The sequence below is a fragment of the Alosa sapidissima genome, chromosome 2 (genome assembly GCF_018492685.1).
Source record: "Alosa sapidissima isolate fAloSap1 chromosome 2, fAloSap1.pri, whole genome shotgun sequence".
NCBI lineage: Eukaryota > Metazoa > Chordata > Actinopteri > Clupeiformes > Clupeidae > Alosa > Alosa sapidissima.
The window spans coordinates 35954904-35970647 of record NC_055958.1 but is presented as its reverse complement, the minus strand read 5'-3'; the positions used below and the strand labels follow the sequence as shown (position 1 = coordinate 35970647).

At 38.5% G+C, this 15744-nt stretch overlaps 1 protein-coding gene across 3 annotated transcripts in view; it reads left to right on the top strand.

Annotated features, from left to right (window-relative positions):
- The first annotated feature begins 834 nt into the window (after positions 1 to 834).
- LOC121693264 overlaps positions 835 to 15744 on the top strand; it is a 25153-nt gene continuing 10243 nt past the window's right edge. Inside the window, exons 1-4 of one of the 3 annotated variants that reach the window (XR_006025443.1) lie at positions 845 to 1049; positions 1168 to 1479; positions 1574 to 1678; positions 12331 to 12484. The gene's annotated coding sequence lies outside the window, so the exon portion shown is untranslated. Of the gene's footprint in view, positions 1050 to 1167; positions 1480 to 1573; positions 1679 to 12330; positions 12485 to 15744 lie in introns of those variants that run through there. The other 2 variants (XR_006025445.1, XR_006025442.1) reach the window with 2 other exon arrangements.

Here is a 15744-nt window from a genome sequence, read left to right as displayed (position 1 = left end):
CTCAAAATTCTAACAACAGGTCTCCTCAGTTCCCAAGCATTTACAGAATACTGTTAAATTAAGAGGTGAAACAACACAGTAGCAAACATGCCCCTGTCACAAATGTTTTGAAATGGGTTTCCGGCATCAAATAAAACATTTTCAAAACAAAAAAACAATACAATTTCTGGGTTTGAACTATTTTCAATTAAATATAGGATTAACAGAATTTGTAAATCATAGCATTCTGTAGCCCTAGTCAAAGATACTTTCAAAGTTTACAATTCGGTTTGTCTGTAGTGACCCTGTCCATGCTACCACTGAAGTATGACGCCATTTTGAGCCTTGTCAGTGGTATGAAAATAGCTATTTATTTTGGTTCTAGCTTATCCATGTTCTATGCATATCCATAGCCACACATTATAAACCATTTCATTGCTGAGGCAAACAACGGTCAAAACTCATCCGATTAATATAATTTTGCTCCTAATCTGACTGTTCTGAACGATGAAATGGTTTTTTTGTTTTACTGTAAAGTAAATGTAAAAATCTACATGTGTTTAAAGGATTTCTGTGGTTGTACATTGCAGCAAATGATTTGTGAAGGACATACTTTCAAAGGTCTTTGCATGTAAAAATGTCTTTGCAAATGTATTTTAACACAATGTCTTTGCAAATGTATTTTAACACATTAACTATAAATGATGTGTTTTATGCATTTTATACTGAATTGTAAAAATAAAGTATAGTGAATCTCATCCATGACACATCAAAGAAGTATTTTCATTATAAATCATGATAAACAATTTGTGGTATGATTTTCTTATCATGCAATCTTCTCCCACCCCGAAGACTTAAAAAGCAGACTTCTGACTATAGTCTCTCATGTTCAGACAACCACCACTTCCTCTCACTCTCACTGAGTGCAGTTCCTCAGAGACCTGTGTAGTTGGACTGGTTGACTTCACAGGCGGCCACTCTCACTCACAGCGCTGGACGTATCGGTATGGCAAGGGTATCTACTGGGCTTCTTGGTGTGGGATTCTGCTTAGCTTTGCTCAGCTGCAGAGGTAAAACCATCATGCTTTAATGACAATACTTTAGTCTGGTCACTTAGCATCGTACTGACACAATTTAACACACAATTAAAAAGTTAAACGTCATGAACTTTTCTGTCTTCTGTTTTAGGTACAGGTAGAAGTATGGCAATACACCTCATAGAACCTCAAGGAAAAAATATTTCCCTTCTCTGTAATACATCTGGTAACCTAAGTATTATCAGATGGAAAAAGGAGGAAACCCTGATTTTTGCATATAGTCCACAAATACCAGAAACAAAAACAAACTTCACCTCAGACAGGATGAGCATTGATCCTGCCACTCCAACAATGCTACTTATATCAAATGTGCAGGAGTCTGATGAGGGAATATACACATGTCGTATAATAACTGTGGAAGAACCATTTAAAACACAAACATGGAACCTGACCGTTTATCCAGGTATTTTCTTTCATATTATATATATTGTGCTTTCAACACTTTGTTAAACTGTAACACATGACCACAACATTCAATACTTCTTTTTACCTAACAGATGACAACCTCCCACCACAGCAACACATCTACTGTACATAATAATTGTTACCTCAGTAGGAATATTCATCATTCTCATCAGCTGTGGAATATTATGTATTTATCGGTGAGTATAGATATTTTTTCTCAGCATAGTTTTGAGGAAGATGTTGCTCTACATTGCTGCAGTCTTTGTTGGAACAATAATATTTGGTTTTGACAGTATGTGAACTACACAATGGTTGCTGCCTCTTCACTGGGATTAAAGTTGCAGTCATCAATTGCGCAGGAATGAATGAATGAATGAATGAATGAATTAAGCTTTATTTAGCAGATTCAAGCCATTGAGCCAGTGAGCCAGTGCACCCTCAGACCGGATGAGTAACGGGAACAGGCAGTAGAATGGGCAGGTAGCAGGTTGTGAGGAGATGATTGTAAAATCTGACAAAAAATGTTAAGGGCTTGAAATCGTGTACGATTGCTGACAGCATCTTTAATGATATCTTGCCTTTACTGTCACCTTATGGTTGCAAATGGTATCACTCAAGTATGGACAATAAAGTACACTATGCCAGTTTACTACAGTTTTTTCTGATTGCTTAAGCACATTTTTTGTAACTATGGCTTTTTTTGCAAAACTCTACACACAAATGGCAAAACCTCTCACCCAATCAGCAAAACATTGTAGTTCTCTTGCAAAAGCTAACACACCTTGCTTAACTCTTCACACCTTTGTAAAAATGCTGTTTTCGTATCAAACAGTAAACACAAGCCATCACGATAATAAGCACACAATGTGCCAACTACACACTGATGGTATGAATAAAAAACACATCTGGCTTTTGCTTTCTCTGTGCACAAGGTAGACTATGTCAGTTTGAGGTCATATTGTCATAGTTCTGTAAACATATAGGGATCCAAACTTCAAGTATTGGTATTTATTTACACACATCAAAACAAACACAAGTGTGTTTTTCCAAGTCAAAACACAAAATAGCAATTTCACTGAGACAAAACAAATCAGTCTACATCGTCTACATCACATGCAATGTCCTAGTCCAAGGCACCAGGGAAAATATATTCTGGAATGACGTATCCAGGCCTGACATGACAATATCCCCACATGTAGACTGTTTTTTTGTCTGTAAAAGGGTTATTTCTTTCTCTTCTCACTCTTCCTGCTCACTCCATTGTACCCATTGTACATTACCTGTGGCTTATTTATAGTGCTTAGGCTGATTGCAAAGTGAACTAATTATCTAAAACAGTTTTCACATGAGAAAGTGTGCCAGAGAGTTGGCAAAATAGTGTAAATAATAGCCATTGTGCCTACAGTTGTGCAAAGTGTGTGTTACAAAATTGCAAACTGAGTGCAAAGCAGGGTTTGTGCTTTTAGTTTTGCCAACCACTCAGTGAGTGGTTTTGCTATAAGTATTAATAGTTTTAGAAATTGTGCTATAAGAATCACAGTTGTGTTTACAGTTTTTTCTGATTGCTTAAGCACATTTTTTGTAACTATGGCTTTTTTTGCAAAACTCTACACACAAATGGCAAAACCTCTCACCCAATCAGCAAAACATTGTAGTTCTCTTGCAAGAGCTAACACACCTTGCTTAACTCTTCACACCTTCGTAAAAATTGTGTTTTCGTATCTAACAGTAAACACAAGCCATCACAATAGTAAGCACACAATGTGCCAACAACACACTGATGGTATGAATAAAAAACACATCTGGCTTTTGCTTTCTCTGTGCACAAGGTAGACTATGTCAGTTTGAGGTCATACTTTTGTCATAGTTCTGTAAACATACAGGGATCCCAACTTCAAGTATTAGTGTTTATTTACACACATCAAAACAAACACAAGTGTGTTTTTCCAAGTCAAAACACAAAATAGCATTTCACTGAGACAAAACAAATCAGTCTACATCGGGTTGTCTCTCTCAAAATTCTGTCTACATCACATGCAATGTCTTAGTCCAAGGCACCGGGAAAAATATATTCTGGAATGCCGTATCCAGGCCTGACATGACAATATCCCCACATGTAGACTGTTTTTTTGTCTGTTTTTTTCTCTTCTCACTCTTCCTGCTCACTCCATTGTACCCATTGTACATTACCTGTGGCTTATTTATAGTGCTTAGGCTGATTGCAAAGTGAACTAATTATCTAAAAAAGTTTTCACATGAGAAAGTGTGCCAGAGAGTTGGCAAAATAGTGTAAATAATAGCCATTGTGCCTACAGTTGTGCAAAGTGTGTGTTACAAAATTGCAAACTGAGTGCAAAGCAGTGTTTGTGCTTTTAGTTTTGCGAACTCAGTGAGTGGTTTTGCCATTTGTGTGTAGAGTTTTGCAAAAAAAGCCATAGTTACAAAAAATGTGTTTAAGCATTCAGAAAAAACTGTAAGCATTCAGAAAAAACTGTAAACTTCATGCAGATGGAGATATATTCCCACTTGCCATCCAGGGCATGTAGCCTACAGTGCAGTATTAAAGTATTCAGTCCCTTGGTATTTTTCCCTTTTATTGCCTTAATAAATTGAATCATGATCAATATAATTAGGCTTTTTGGACAAGAATTTACAAGAATTTTATTAATGTCAAAGTGAAAGCAGACTTCTACAAAGTAATGTTAATTTCAAATGTAGAAAAAGTGGTTGCATAAATATTCATAAACACTATATGCATAAACACTCTAAGGTGTAACGGCCATTCCGGTACACATCGTGGCCGCATTACCAACTGAAAAATAATTTTTCTGATACCCAAACACCACGTTGTCCTTTCGCTCTTACTTATACCACTGCTTAGTGGAATGTCCTGTTGTGATGCGCTCTTAAGAATATCTATTATTTTTTGTAGCTGAACCAATTATAGCTCCAAACAAAGTTTAACAGACATGAAACATGATATCCCAATGTTAGCGTGTTCCTTTAACCATTCTTCGGTGCTTTTAGCTTTTGGTCATTATTCTGCCAAGACTTAGCTTTCTGACACTGGGCTGTATGTTTCGCTCCAGGATACTCTCTAGTCTTGAGAATTCCCTTTGTGCTACACAGATAGGCCAGATGCAGCAAAGCAGTACTAAAACATATCCTCCATTTTTCCAAATAGGCATGATGTTCTTTTTTGCTAAGACTGTGACTTAACAATATGCATTAAGTCAATTCTAGTTCTAATTCTTATTTAATGTTTCTCACTGAACAATGGAATCCTCCAAGGTGTGCACTGTTCTCTGAAAAGTTAAACATTTTTTTTGGCTCTTTATCTGCCAGTTTGCACTATCCTTCTATTCAGTCAATATCCGTCTTGCAGCCACAACCTGCAAAGTTGGCTACAGTTCTGCACCTTAAACTTGTTAATCATATGTGCAACTGTATGCACTAGAACACCAATGGCCCATTTCCACTATGGGGTAAAGTATGGAAACAGAACACCAAGGCTATACATCGGTGTTTAAGCCTGGGGATAAGCCTTGGGCCAGCCCCAGTCCTTAATGGAAATTAGCCACGAGATATTTGGAGATGATCTGATAGCTTTTACCTTTAACATGCTTGTCTACAATTTCCTTTCTGATCACTTCAGGTAACTCTTTCTAAGTTCACACAGTGATACCAAACTGTAGAGTGACTACTTTTCTCCATAGGCTGGATGACTGAATAAAAGATCAAATACATCTGTATTACTAATTAAGGTGAAACAATTAGTCCAACAATCCTGGCCATTTTAAAATATCTACATAAAATAAACTACAAATGATCTCTTTTCAAACTTTCTTTGCTTTACTCTAGTACAGGGGTGTCAAACTCACATTAGGCAGTGGGTCGGATTTGTTGGAAACACCTTGAAGACAAGTCATCCTATGCCCGATTACTTTTTATTGATTTCAGTTCTGCTTTCAATACTCTCCAGCCCTACCTATTAATTCAGAAACTGAAAGTGTTGGACGTTAATCCATCACTTATACTGTGGTTTCATTCTTTCCTGACTAGCAGGACACAGCAGGTCAGGGTAAACTCCACTCTATCCCAAATTAAAGTTATTAGTACTGGGGCACCACAAGGATGTGTGAGTTCACCAGTCCTTTTTACTCTGTACACTTCATCTAAGCTCCCTGGGAACTATATCTTTAAATACTCAGACGACTCAACAATTCTGTGCTTACTTCAACAGAATGATGACCTGGACATCTATCATTCATCTATCATTCAGAAGTAAGGCAGTTTGTTGATTGGTGTGATTCCAACCACCTTATTCTAAATGTTAAAAAGACTGAGGAAATCATTTTTGACCCAAAGTCAGTCGGCAATCACAACCCAGTAACTATACACCAGCAACCAATCAAACAGGTACAATCATACAAATATCTTGGTGTTTATATAGATAGCTCCCTAACATGGAACACTCACGTTGACTTGTTATGTTCCCGCCTGCATCAAAGACTCCACTTCCTGCGGCGGTTGCGTTTGTATGGAGTTGACCAAAAAATTATGATATTGTTCTATCAGGCAGTTTTGGAAAGTATTATTAGATATGGCATAACCACTTGGTTTGGGAACCTTTCTGTTGCAATAAAATCAAAGCTAAACTATCTAGTCCACACAGCCATGAAAGTCATTGGTCTGAAACAGTATAACAACCCTCAGTTTATTTTCGATCAATGTGTGTTAAAGCAAGCAGACATAATTCTTTCTGATCCCACTCATGTCCTGCATGCACAATATGAGTTGCTGCCATCAGGCAGGCGTTTCAGAGTCCCCCACTGTAGACTGAATAGATTTAGAAACTCCTTTATCCCCATATCAATAACACTCCTTAACAAACAACGCAAATAAGCGCCTTCAGCCATCAGGTTCAGCAAGAGTTTTTTTTTTTTTTTAATCTATTTATTCATTCACTTATTTATTTACACTGTCTGTTATTAGCCTTTTATGTCTATGTCTGTGTGTCTGTATTGGGTCAGAATTTCTGAGAAGTCCAAGACAAATTTCCCCAAGGAGATAATAAAGTATCTATCTATCTATCTATCTATCTATCTTTTTCACCAGCATAGAGAGTATATGATTACACAAACATAATGAGTCTGTCTCAATTGCTGTACTTTCGTGTAGCACCCTATGTGCACTGTGTGCTTACTGGCGGAGTGCGCAGATTTTAACAGAACAGTATTGTCTCATATCAAACACTAACTCCATGCACTTTGCGGAAATGACGATCGCAACATATAAATATAACTTTATTGGTGTCCTCAATTCGACAGTGACATGGTCATACTGTGTCAAAACATGAACCGTTTATGTTATAAGTTGCTTGTACCTCTGTAAAGTCTGTTTTTCACTGCTGCTGCTTCAGCTTTCTCAACCACGATTACCACGTGTTTGAAAACGCTCCCTCCCCTTTGGCCAAGATGGCATCCGTTGAGGGCGAAAAGTGTCCAGTGTTGCACACTCAGCTTTTTGACCGTTATGAGTGCACCATCAGGGGACTTGCAGCGTCCTTCGTGTCGTTGGAATTTTCAGTGTGAACACCCTCATGCACTCAAATTAGGTATTGTAAGTGCAGAAGTACGCAATTTGAGACACAGTCAATTGTCGGTGCAGAAAACCACATTTTTCCTTTTCTGCACCTTCCTTCCTGATGATGGTATGTAGTGCTAAGTTGCATCTATATATGAGGTTTTTTTTTTCCGCCCACACAAATAAAAATTATGTTTATTTTCCATTTTTTGGATTAAGTCATTTTGTAAAGAACTGCAGAAGTATAATCACCCAGAAGTAATTTATCATAATTCTAGAAAGTAAATTTTAGTCTACATAAAGGAGAATCTGTAGCATTTTGAAATAGATTTCAGAGCCAATTTTGACATTGTACTCGTTAAGAAATCCTGCTGCCCTAGTGAATTACACTCATCATCAGTCATTTTAATGGTCTGTGAACATTTAGGGCCCTATCTTGACAATCTGAATGGTTTAAGCACATTTAGGGCGTGTCCAGGACAAAATTGCTATCTTGGTGGCATGATTGGTTCGCCAGATGCCTGACACCTGTCATTCCCTTTAAGAGCAATGAGCGCAACATCAAACAGTGTGTCAGTATTTTGACGAGTGATGATTCCACTAAACTTTGCTTTACTAAAATGTGTGTTTGACTATAGTAGACTATAGCCTACATGCTTCACCGCGTTCTCATAGGCAACGACAAAACGTTATCTACTTTCACTATCAGCCTGAACACTTATCCCAATAATATTTAATGATATTCATCCAAGCAGACAAGTCATTACCTTGGACTCATTGGGGCTGCTTACATTTCAAGACAGTGCAGCTTCAAATAGCTGTGCCTTACATGTGCCTTTGACTTTAGACTAGGCTTTTCTTGATCAGTGGCATTATCATTTTTAGTGCCATTAAAATAGCGATCAGTTGTCAAGTGACAACTGGTAAACTCCAGCGCGAAAATGCCTTGGGTGTAAGATAGGAACAAGATTTGCGTTGCGCTTTGTGCCATGATGCACCGGGAATAAGATAGGTCCCTTAGGCTAACAAGTTACTCTAAGATTGTATTAATTTGTAGGTCAATCATGTTGAATAAAAAATAGCCTACAGTGGGCATCGCTTTCAAATGACCACTTAATTCGCGCATTACGCGGCGTGAAGCTGCGTGAAGCTTTAGTACCACTTTCAGCCACTTTGCGTGCTCTGCCACTGTACATCGCTCTGCCTGCCGTCCCTTAGGCTACATAATTGTTGCCGAGAGTAATCCCAGCCTACGAATTCAATAACAAAATAAATCATGCATAATTAAACATTACCTCGATTTAGGCTACTTGAGTATGGCTTAAGGCTTGACTACACGAAAATCGAAATCGAAATTTGCTGTCTACATTATTGTCAGTGTTGGGGTTAACGCAACTACGCAAATCAAAACAGTGGTGTGATAATTGAGCCAGTAGAGAAATAACTGTTCAGAATTAATCTGTAGCCTTGGGTAGGCTTCTGCAGAAAACAATGTTGTTGCCGATTTAATACTATCTGGCGACGTTTTTAACAGGCTACGCAATAGAGGCTTAGACATCTATGACCCACGTTTTGGTTTCGTAAATTAATTTGCCCTACTTCTTGACTGCAATGTAGTCAATTGACTGCTTGACATGTCATTTTTATTTTTCTGTACAATAAACAATTACATCTGCTTTATGCCGCAGAATTACATTCATATTTGGCTGACTGCAGACGCGCCATTTCCCTCCCCATATTCCAAGATTAAGATAGTATGAAGTGCTTTTTGTATAGGCTACTATCATAAAAAAAATAGTTAAAACGAATAGCTATTTGCAATTTGACAAAACACTGGTCCTCATTTTGCGAATGCGAGGACGATATGAGCTTGTTGCATTTAGTTAGATGTCCGAGTCACGCATAATGTTTGAAAACCACTGGCTCGTAATCACAATAATTTAACACACGACAGTTGGATAACCTACTTCATCATGTCCCCATGCCTACATTTTTGTGAGTAGCATAGAGATCGTTAAAAACAATAAAGTATGGCTCTCCGTTTGGGACATCGAAAACTTATATTTTTAATAGACTACCGTCGAAGATGCTGACTTGCAAAAGCCTCGGGATAACACGTTATCTCCACTATCATCAGTCATGCCCCTTGATCAAAGTGGGGAATGAAATAAAAGTTTGAGAACCACTGGCTTAACAAGTTAGGCTACCTACAGTCCAGAACACATAATCTGTTGCAATATTCTGATGATCGGCGATGATATCGGCAAATGTTTGTTTTCCAAAGTAAGAATTTCACTTCACCATGCACCTTCGACAATACCTGGCCTACCTGGTATCATTTACAAACATTATTCTGTGTCCTAAAACTGGCATATTTTATGGCATTGTGTCATGTAAGTTCGTTGCAAAATCTAGAGAAATGTGTGAGGTGGTCAACGGGGGACAATTGAGACACACATTGGATTGTGTTATTACTTGAACATTCCACACTATCCACAGCTGTGGTAGGCCTATCAGGGGCAGGAGGATTACGGTCAGCGCAGGCTTTATATAAAATTCTTCAACAGAAGGCCTCGAATGTTGTCTTGTTTGTGGAGCGCTTTGCTTCGCTTCTGTAATTTCGGCTTCATTGAAAATGAGGGCTTCCCTCAATGACCCTCCGAGAATAAATAAAGGTTGAATGAATGAATGAGTGCGTTATGATGCTTTTTTACGAGCAAGATGTTTTTGGTACCCTACGCACACTGCATGTTCTTAAATAACAATGATCATCAGTAATATTCGACCATTAATTTGGGTAAATGGGCAAGCGTGACCACCTTGATTGGCTGATTGGCTGATGATTGTAACGCGGGCATGATTCCAAACACCTCCCTTACGATGATGAGTGACAGGTCTCAGAATGCGTGCGCTACACAAGGACGGAAGATGATGAATAACTGGGGTCGTAGGCTATTCACAAAGGCTTTTATCTTACTACTAGGAGTAGGCTACTCCTAAATCGCACTTAAAGATTTTAGATTGGAGTTTTCTCTGTACCTGTAGTCCTTAAGACAGACCCCCAAATTTTGGTCTATCAAGTCTCATATACTGTTAGTCATGTTTGTCAAGGTATACCACCCCAGAATTGGAAAATGTGTAATAGCATTGCATTTGGGGTAGCTTTTTGTGTTTTATCACACTGTTTTTGTCTATGATAGCTATGATGATACAAATTATATGTCTATATGAATATATTAGAGGTGAAAAGGGTATCTTAACCAGTAGATATCCCAACAAAGCTTCCCCAGCTGATTATTTACATTAAGTCAGTGTTATTTGTATTGCAAGTTTCCTGAAAAGTTGTGTATAAATATGGAAATGAACCATGATCTACTGAAATATGCAATATATTTTTTTTGTCTTTTCCAGGCAATCGGTTTCCAATTTATTTATTTTTTATTAAGTTTTTCCAAAGGTGTTATACAAATATTAACAAATTAACAAGACCCCACAAACCTTACGAAACCCAACTAAGTGTAACAGACATGAAATGTACAGTAGTATATAAATGTAACCCTGTTGAAAATGTATACATTAATATAAGATTTAAATACATAATTTCATAGTTAATAAATAGTATGTAAGGTTAAAAAGTTAAGATTCATTGACCAGCAATGATGTTATGAGTTTGCTCATTAAGAGAAATGCATATTGGGTAATGTTCATGTTTACTGAAAATAGCATGTAAAATGTTAAATATTTGTTGTTTAATAATATGTTAAAATGCTTTAAAAATGCCTGTAAGAATAGAAAGAGAGTTACACAAATGTTTTGTGAATTTATTTTATTTCTGAAAGTTTTGTGAATGAGCCAATCACATTCAAGTTCAAAGGACAAGGAAGTGAGTGGTGCGGGAGAGAAACGTGAAGACAACGTGAAATGGAGTTGGGAGAAAGCGCGAGAGAGTACGAGTCGAGAAGCATGTTTGTGGATAGAGAACTGTTTATGTAATGCACCAATTTAGTAAGTGTTCAACCAGAACTCTTATACAAAGCGTAAATGGTGATAGTTTATGTCAGGTTGAGTGGACGACTCAGCACACACAGACAGAAAGAAGTTTAAGCTAGCTGCTGACTTAGTGGCTAGTGCTTTGCATGGACTTTGCTAACAAGCTAGCAACCAGTGACCTTGACTAGTAAAGCCTGTGTGAAACTGCAAGAAAGAAGAACGTCAAAGACCCGACGGAGCCGGATAGCGTTGCCGAGTGGTGGACTTTGCGAGGTCGTCAGCTGCATGAATCTTCTCTTCAACTGTCTCATCTCAGCTATAGTTTTACTCAGTCATTTTCTGACATTGTTTAATGCTTAGTAGATTAAAATACAGTCTAGTGGTGGTTCAATGTCATCCTATATATGCCATTTTGCCAATATTTGACTAGTTCCACATAGGTTGCTATATCATAGTGCATCACCAAGACGCATGCTGTTGTTGTTATTGTTGTCGTTGCTTTCACCTGATGGTGTTAAAACTGAGAGGTCAACACATTTGAGTTGTACATGGACTCCCGTCCCAGACCAACTCTCTCCACCACTGGTCTTACAGTGCTGGCCAAAAGTATTGGCACCCATGCTAAAGTTGGCTGAAAAGAGGAATATAAAATCATCTTTTGGAAATTGATCTTAATGCCTTAAGTGAAAAATGAGGAAATATCTAACCTTTAAGGACACCAATTTTCTTAGTGAATGAATAATGTATCATAAATAAATAAATGTTCTTCCTTAAAATACAGGGGTCATAAGTATTGGCACCCCTATGTTAAATTCCCTGTTAGCTGGTTTGATGTTCATTGAGCTCAATGCAAATCAAACCAGCTAATAGGCTAACTGAAATAACACCCATGCCAATCTCTAGGTATGGTGAAGGGTATGTGATGATGTGGGGCTATTTTAATTCCAAAGGCCAAGGTAACTTTATCAGGATGCACAGTATTCTGGATCCATGAAATAACTGGCCTTTAAAAATAAAAATCTGCCTGTCTCTATGGGAATTTAACATAGGGGTGCCAATACTACATGACCCCTGTATTTTAAGGAAGAACATTTATTTATTTATGATACATTATTCATTCACTAAGAAAATTGGTGTCCTTAAAGGTTAGATATTTCCTCATTTTTCACTTAAGGCATTAAGATCAATTTCCAAAAGATGATTTTATATTCCTCTTTTCAGTCAACTTTAGCATGGGTGCCAATACTTTTGGCCAGCACTGTATATGTTACAGTAGCAAGACCAGCAGCTGAGGGACACAAAACCGAAGATCCAGACAGGACATCAGGGTTTTCTACAACCATTACTTATAATGGGCCTTATAGTCTGAGGAGTTTTTTTTTTTCATTTGCAAACCAATCTCATTTCATTAAAATTACTTCTAATTGCTTTGGCTGTTGTTATTGTTTCCGTGATTCACCTAGTTTGATTAGAATGTAAGTTTCATGCAGTGCTGTCAGTTAGTTTAGTGAAGTGAAATATCCACTGATTCCATATCCTGTAGTTTTAGCTTAGTGGCATAAAACATAACATTTATCACACAATATCAGTTAGGGGAATACAGGTACATTTCTTGTATTTTATTAAAAAAAAAACATAAAACAGTCAACACTGAATACAGTAGGTCACTCCTCATGGATCATGGATTTTCTTTCAAATGCAAACACAATGTTTTTCCATTATCAGTGCTGGTGTGGAAGTTTTGACTGTTTGTTGAATGTTTTCAGAAAAGCAATAATGGATTAAAGCTATATAAAAGTCATTCTGAATACCTGCTTAAGCCTGTTTAAACCTGTTTGACTCCATTATAAGCATTATGGAAATTCCATACATTGAAATGGCCAAAAACATTCAACAACCTACTGTAAGAAGATCTTTGTGCTATCAGTGTCTATAACCCACTGCATAGAGTACATTAAATGTCTCAGCTGTCGCTCTCACTTCTGACCTCCTCTGGGACATACTGTAGGCCTCCTGTTCATTCGGTGGCAGAAAGGGGCCCTAACAGTGCAACACAACACATGATACTGATTCACTACATCTTTTACCCTTTGCTTGAATAACATGGTGTGTTCTTATGTGTAAATAACCCCTCGATTCATCAGAAATCTTTATCTGGACGTCTCTAGGCCTATATTAATAGTGGTCTAGGAAGGGTCTGCCATATTGAGAGCCATCCAAAACCAATTACTGTTAAGTGGTAGTGAGTTATAAACCCTTCAATGCTGAGTGAACACCGATGCCCCCTTGCATGTCGAGTTCTGTGTGAGTTGGCTACAACAAATCCATGCATAGGCTGCGTCAGAACCAGTTTCCGCTCAGCACAGTGAAGTTTGTTCCAAAGCTGAATGCGGTATTATACCTTACGCGCTAATGAAGGGAACTTCATTTAGCTGTGAGAGTGCTTCCCACCCGAGTTAACCCCATAACCAAGGGGGAGTAGGTAGGGATTAGTTTTGGAGAGGCCCTGTGTTTCTACAAGTTATTTTGTGACTCACAGTCACCATCTAGTGGTGCTGAAAAGATGCAGTTCGTGCCAGCTTGCATGAACTCTTTCAGAATTCTGCAGCTAGGATTATAATAGGCTCCAAATCCACTAGCCATGTAACACCATTGCTTATGCAACTGCACTGGCTTCCAGTTGCCTACAGAATACGTTTTAAAATCCAGCTCCTGGCATACAAGGCTCTACACAATTATACCCCCACTTACCTCACTGACCTCCTGGAAGTTTACACCCCTGCCCGCTCACTTAGATTCTCCTCAGCAGGTCTACTGCAAGTCCCCAGTGTGAACCTCAGCACCCTGGGAGAGAGGGCGCAATATTACAGTAAGGGCCATCTGAAACCAAGATGGCTTATGGACTGACTGACTGACTGACTTTTATTTTCATATTATGAGATGAATATAATTTTAACAACTTTTTTGTTTGTGAAGTGACCTTGGGTGTCATGAAAGGCGCTTTAAATAAAATGTGTTACTATTATTATTATTATTATTATTATTATTATTATTATTGGGTAACTGTTAACAGTATATGAGTATTTCCCCATGTTCTTGAGCTTTCTGCGCACATTAGGTTTTGAAAATTGGCCAGTGGGCTGCACAGGAGATAACTAATAGTAGGCCTATCATGTCTATTTAACATGATGTTTTGACATTGACATTGTAAATGTTCTCTAAGGAGAGTGAAAAGCAGTTTGCAGTAAAACTAATCCGGATCCGGCCTGCAGGCTGTAGTTTGCCCACCCCTGGTTTAAAGGATATCCTTAGGATTTTTAATCAGTCATTCAAACATTAATGGGGTATGTGTAGATTTCAGGCTATGTGGGAAAAGTGTCACTTTCAGGATATGTTTTTGATGGTAATCCCTCATCATTCAATGGCAAAAGTAATTCACTGTGTGGAACTGTCGTGTCATTGACTATGAGACCACAGTGAAGTTAGTTTCACTTTGCCTATGAGTTAGAATATTAGACGAGTCCAGATGCATGTAGGCTATACTCTGCAAGTCACAAACAGGTTTTAGTAAAGCAAGGTTTAGTGGAATCCCTGTTCCATACGGTCTCGCGTGCAAGCAGATTCCTTCAAATGCGCCGTTGACTATTAAAATACCGATGCGCTGTTTGAAGTTGCGCTGCTTGCTCTTTAAGGGAATGACAGATGTCATTCTCATTGGTTTATAGCAGGGGTGGGCAAACTGTGGCCCGCCAAGCACTTTCATCTGGCTCGCTGAGCATTTCATTTGGTTATCAGGCTGCTCGCTATTTTTTTCCTGCAATAGAGACGACGTTGGTTAGCTTTACTGCAAACTGCTTTTCACTCTCCTTTTTGTTGTATGGTTGTTGTGCAGCCTGCCAATTTTCAAAACCCAATGTGGCCCTTGAGCCAAAAAGTTTGCCCACCCCTGGTTTAAAGTATGTCACGCCCAACAAAACACCCATGTCTGATTAACATAAAAATCACAAAATCATGCCATTAAATTATTGAATATGGACTGGCAACACCTTTAATGTTTATAAACTTTGCGCTTCTGACCATCCAGTCATGGCTTACACAGTACTTGTACTTATTTGACTTTTGGGGGACAATGGGTCCACCTACGGGTTCTAATGCAGGAGTCTAGTGATGTGAATGTTGGCTGATAACAATAAGTCTTGTTATTCTTCAGAACTCTCACCTACATTGGACTGATGAGAGAAAAAAAAAACAGAGAGAGAGAGAGAGAGAGGAAAGTCCCACACTGAAAAGTCATACGTTATACCACCCCCCACTCGTTTCTATCTGTGGCAAGTCAGAGAGAGAGAGGGAGTGAGAATGTTCCACTGACATCTTAGCTTGAGGAGGAGAGGGGATAAAGGTTGGAAAGAGGCTTGTAGGTAGGTATGATGATGAGCACCTGTAGGTGGCTAAATTGACGAGTCTGTTGTGCCCGTCAAACATGGTGAGACTGAGTGACAGTTGAGAATGCTTCTTTTCAGAAGTGTTGTATGTACAGTATGTGTCAGGATCCTGCCTGGATGGAGTGACTTTGTGCCACCCTGGTGGCCACTTTGTGTAGTGTCCTGTGTGTGCTGTGTTTGCCTGGTTCCCCATGTGCTTTGTGTTACCTGCCTGTCACCTGTCTTTGTCTCCGCCCCATCTCCTT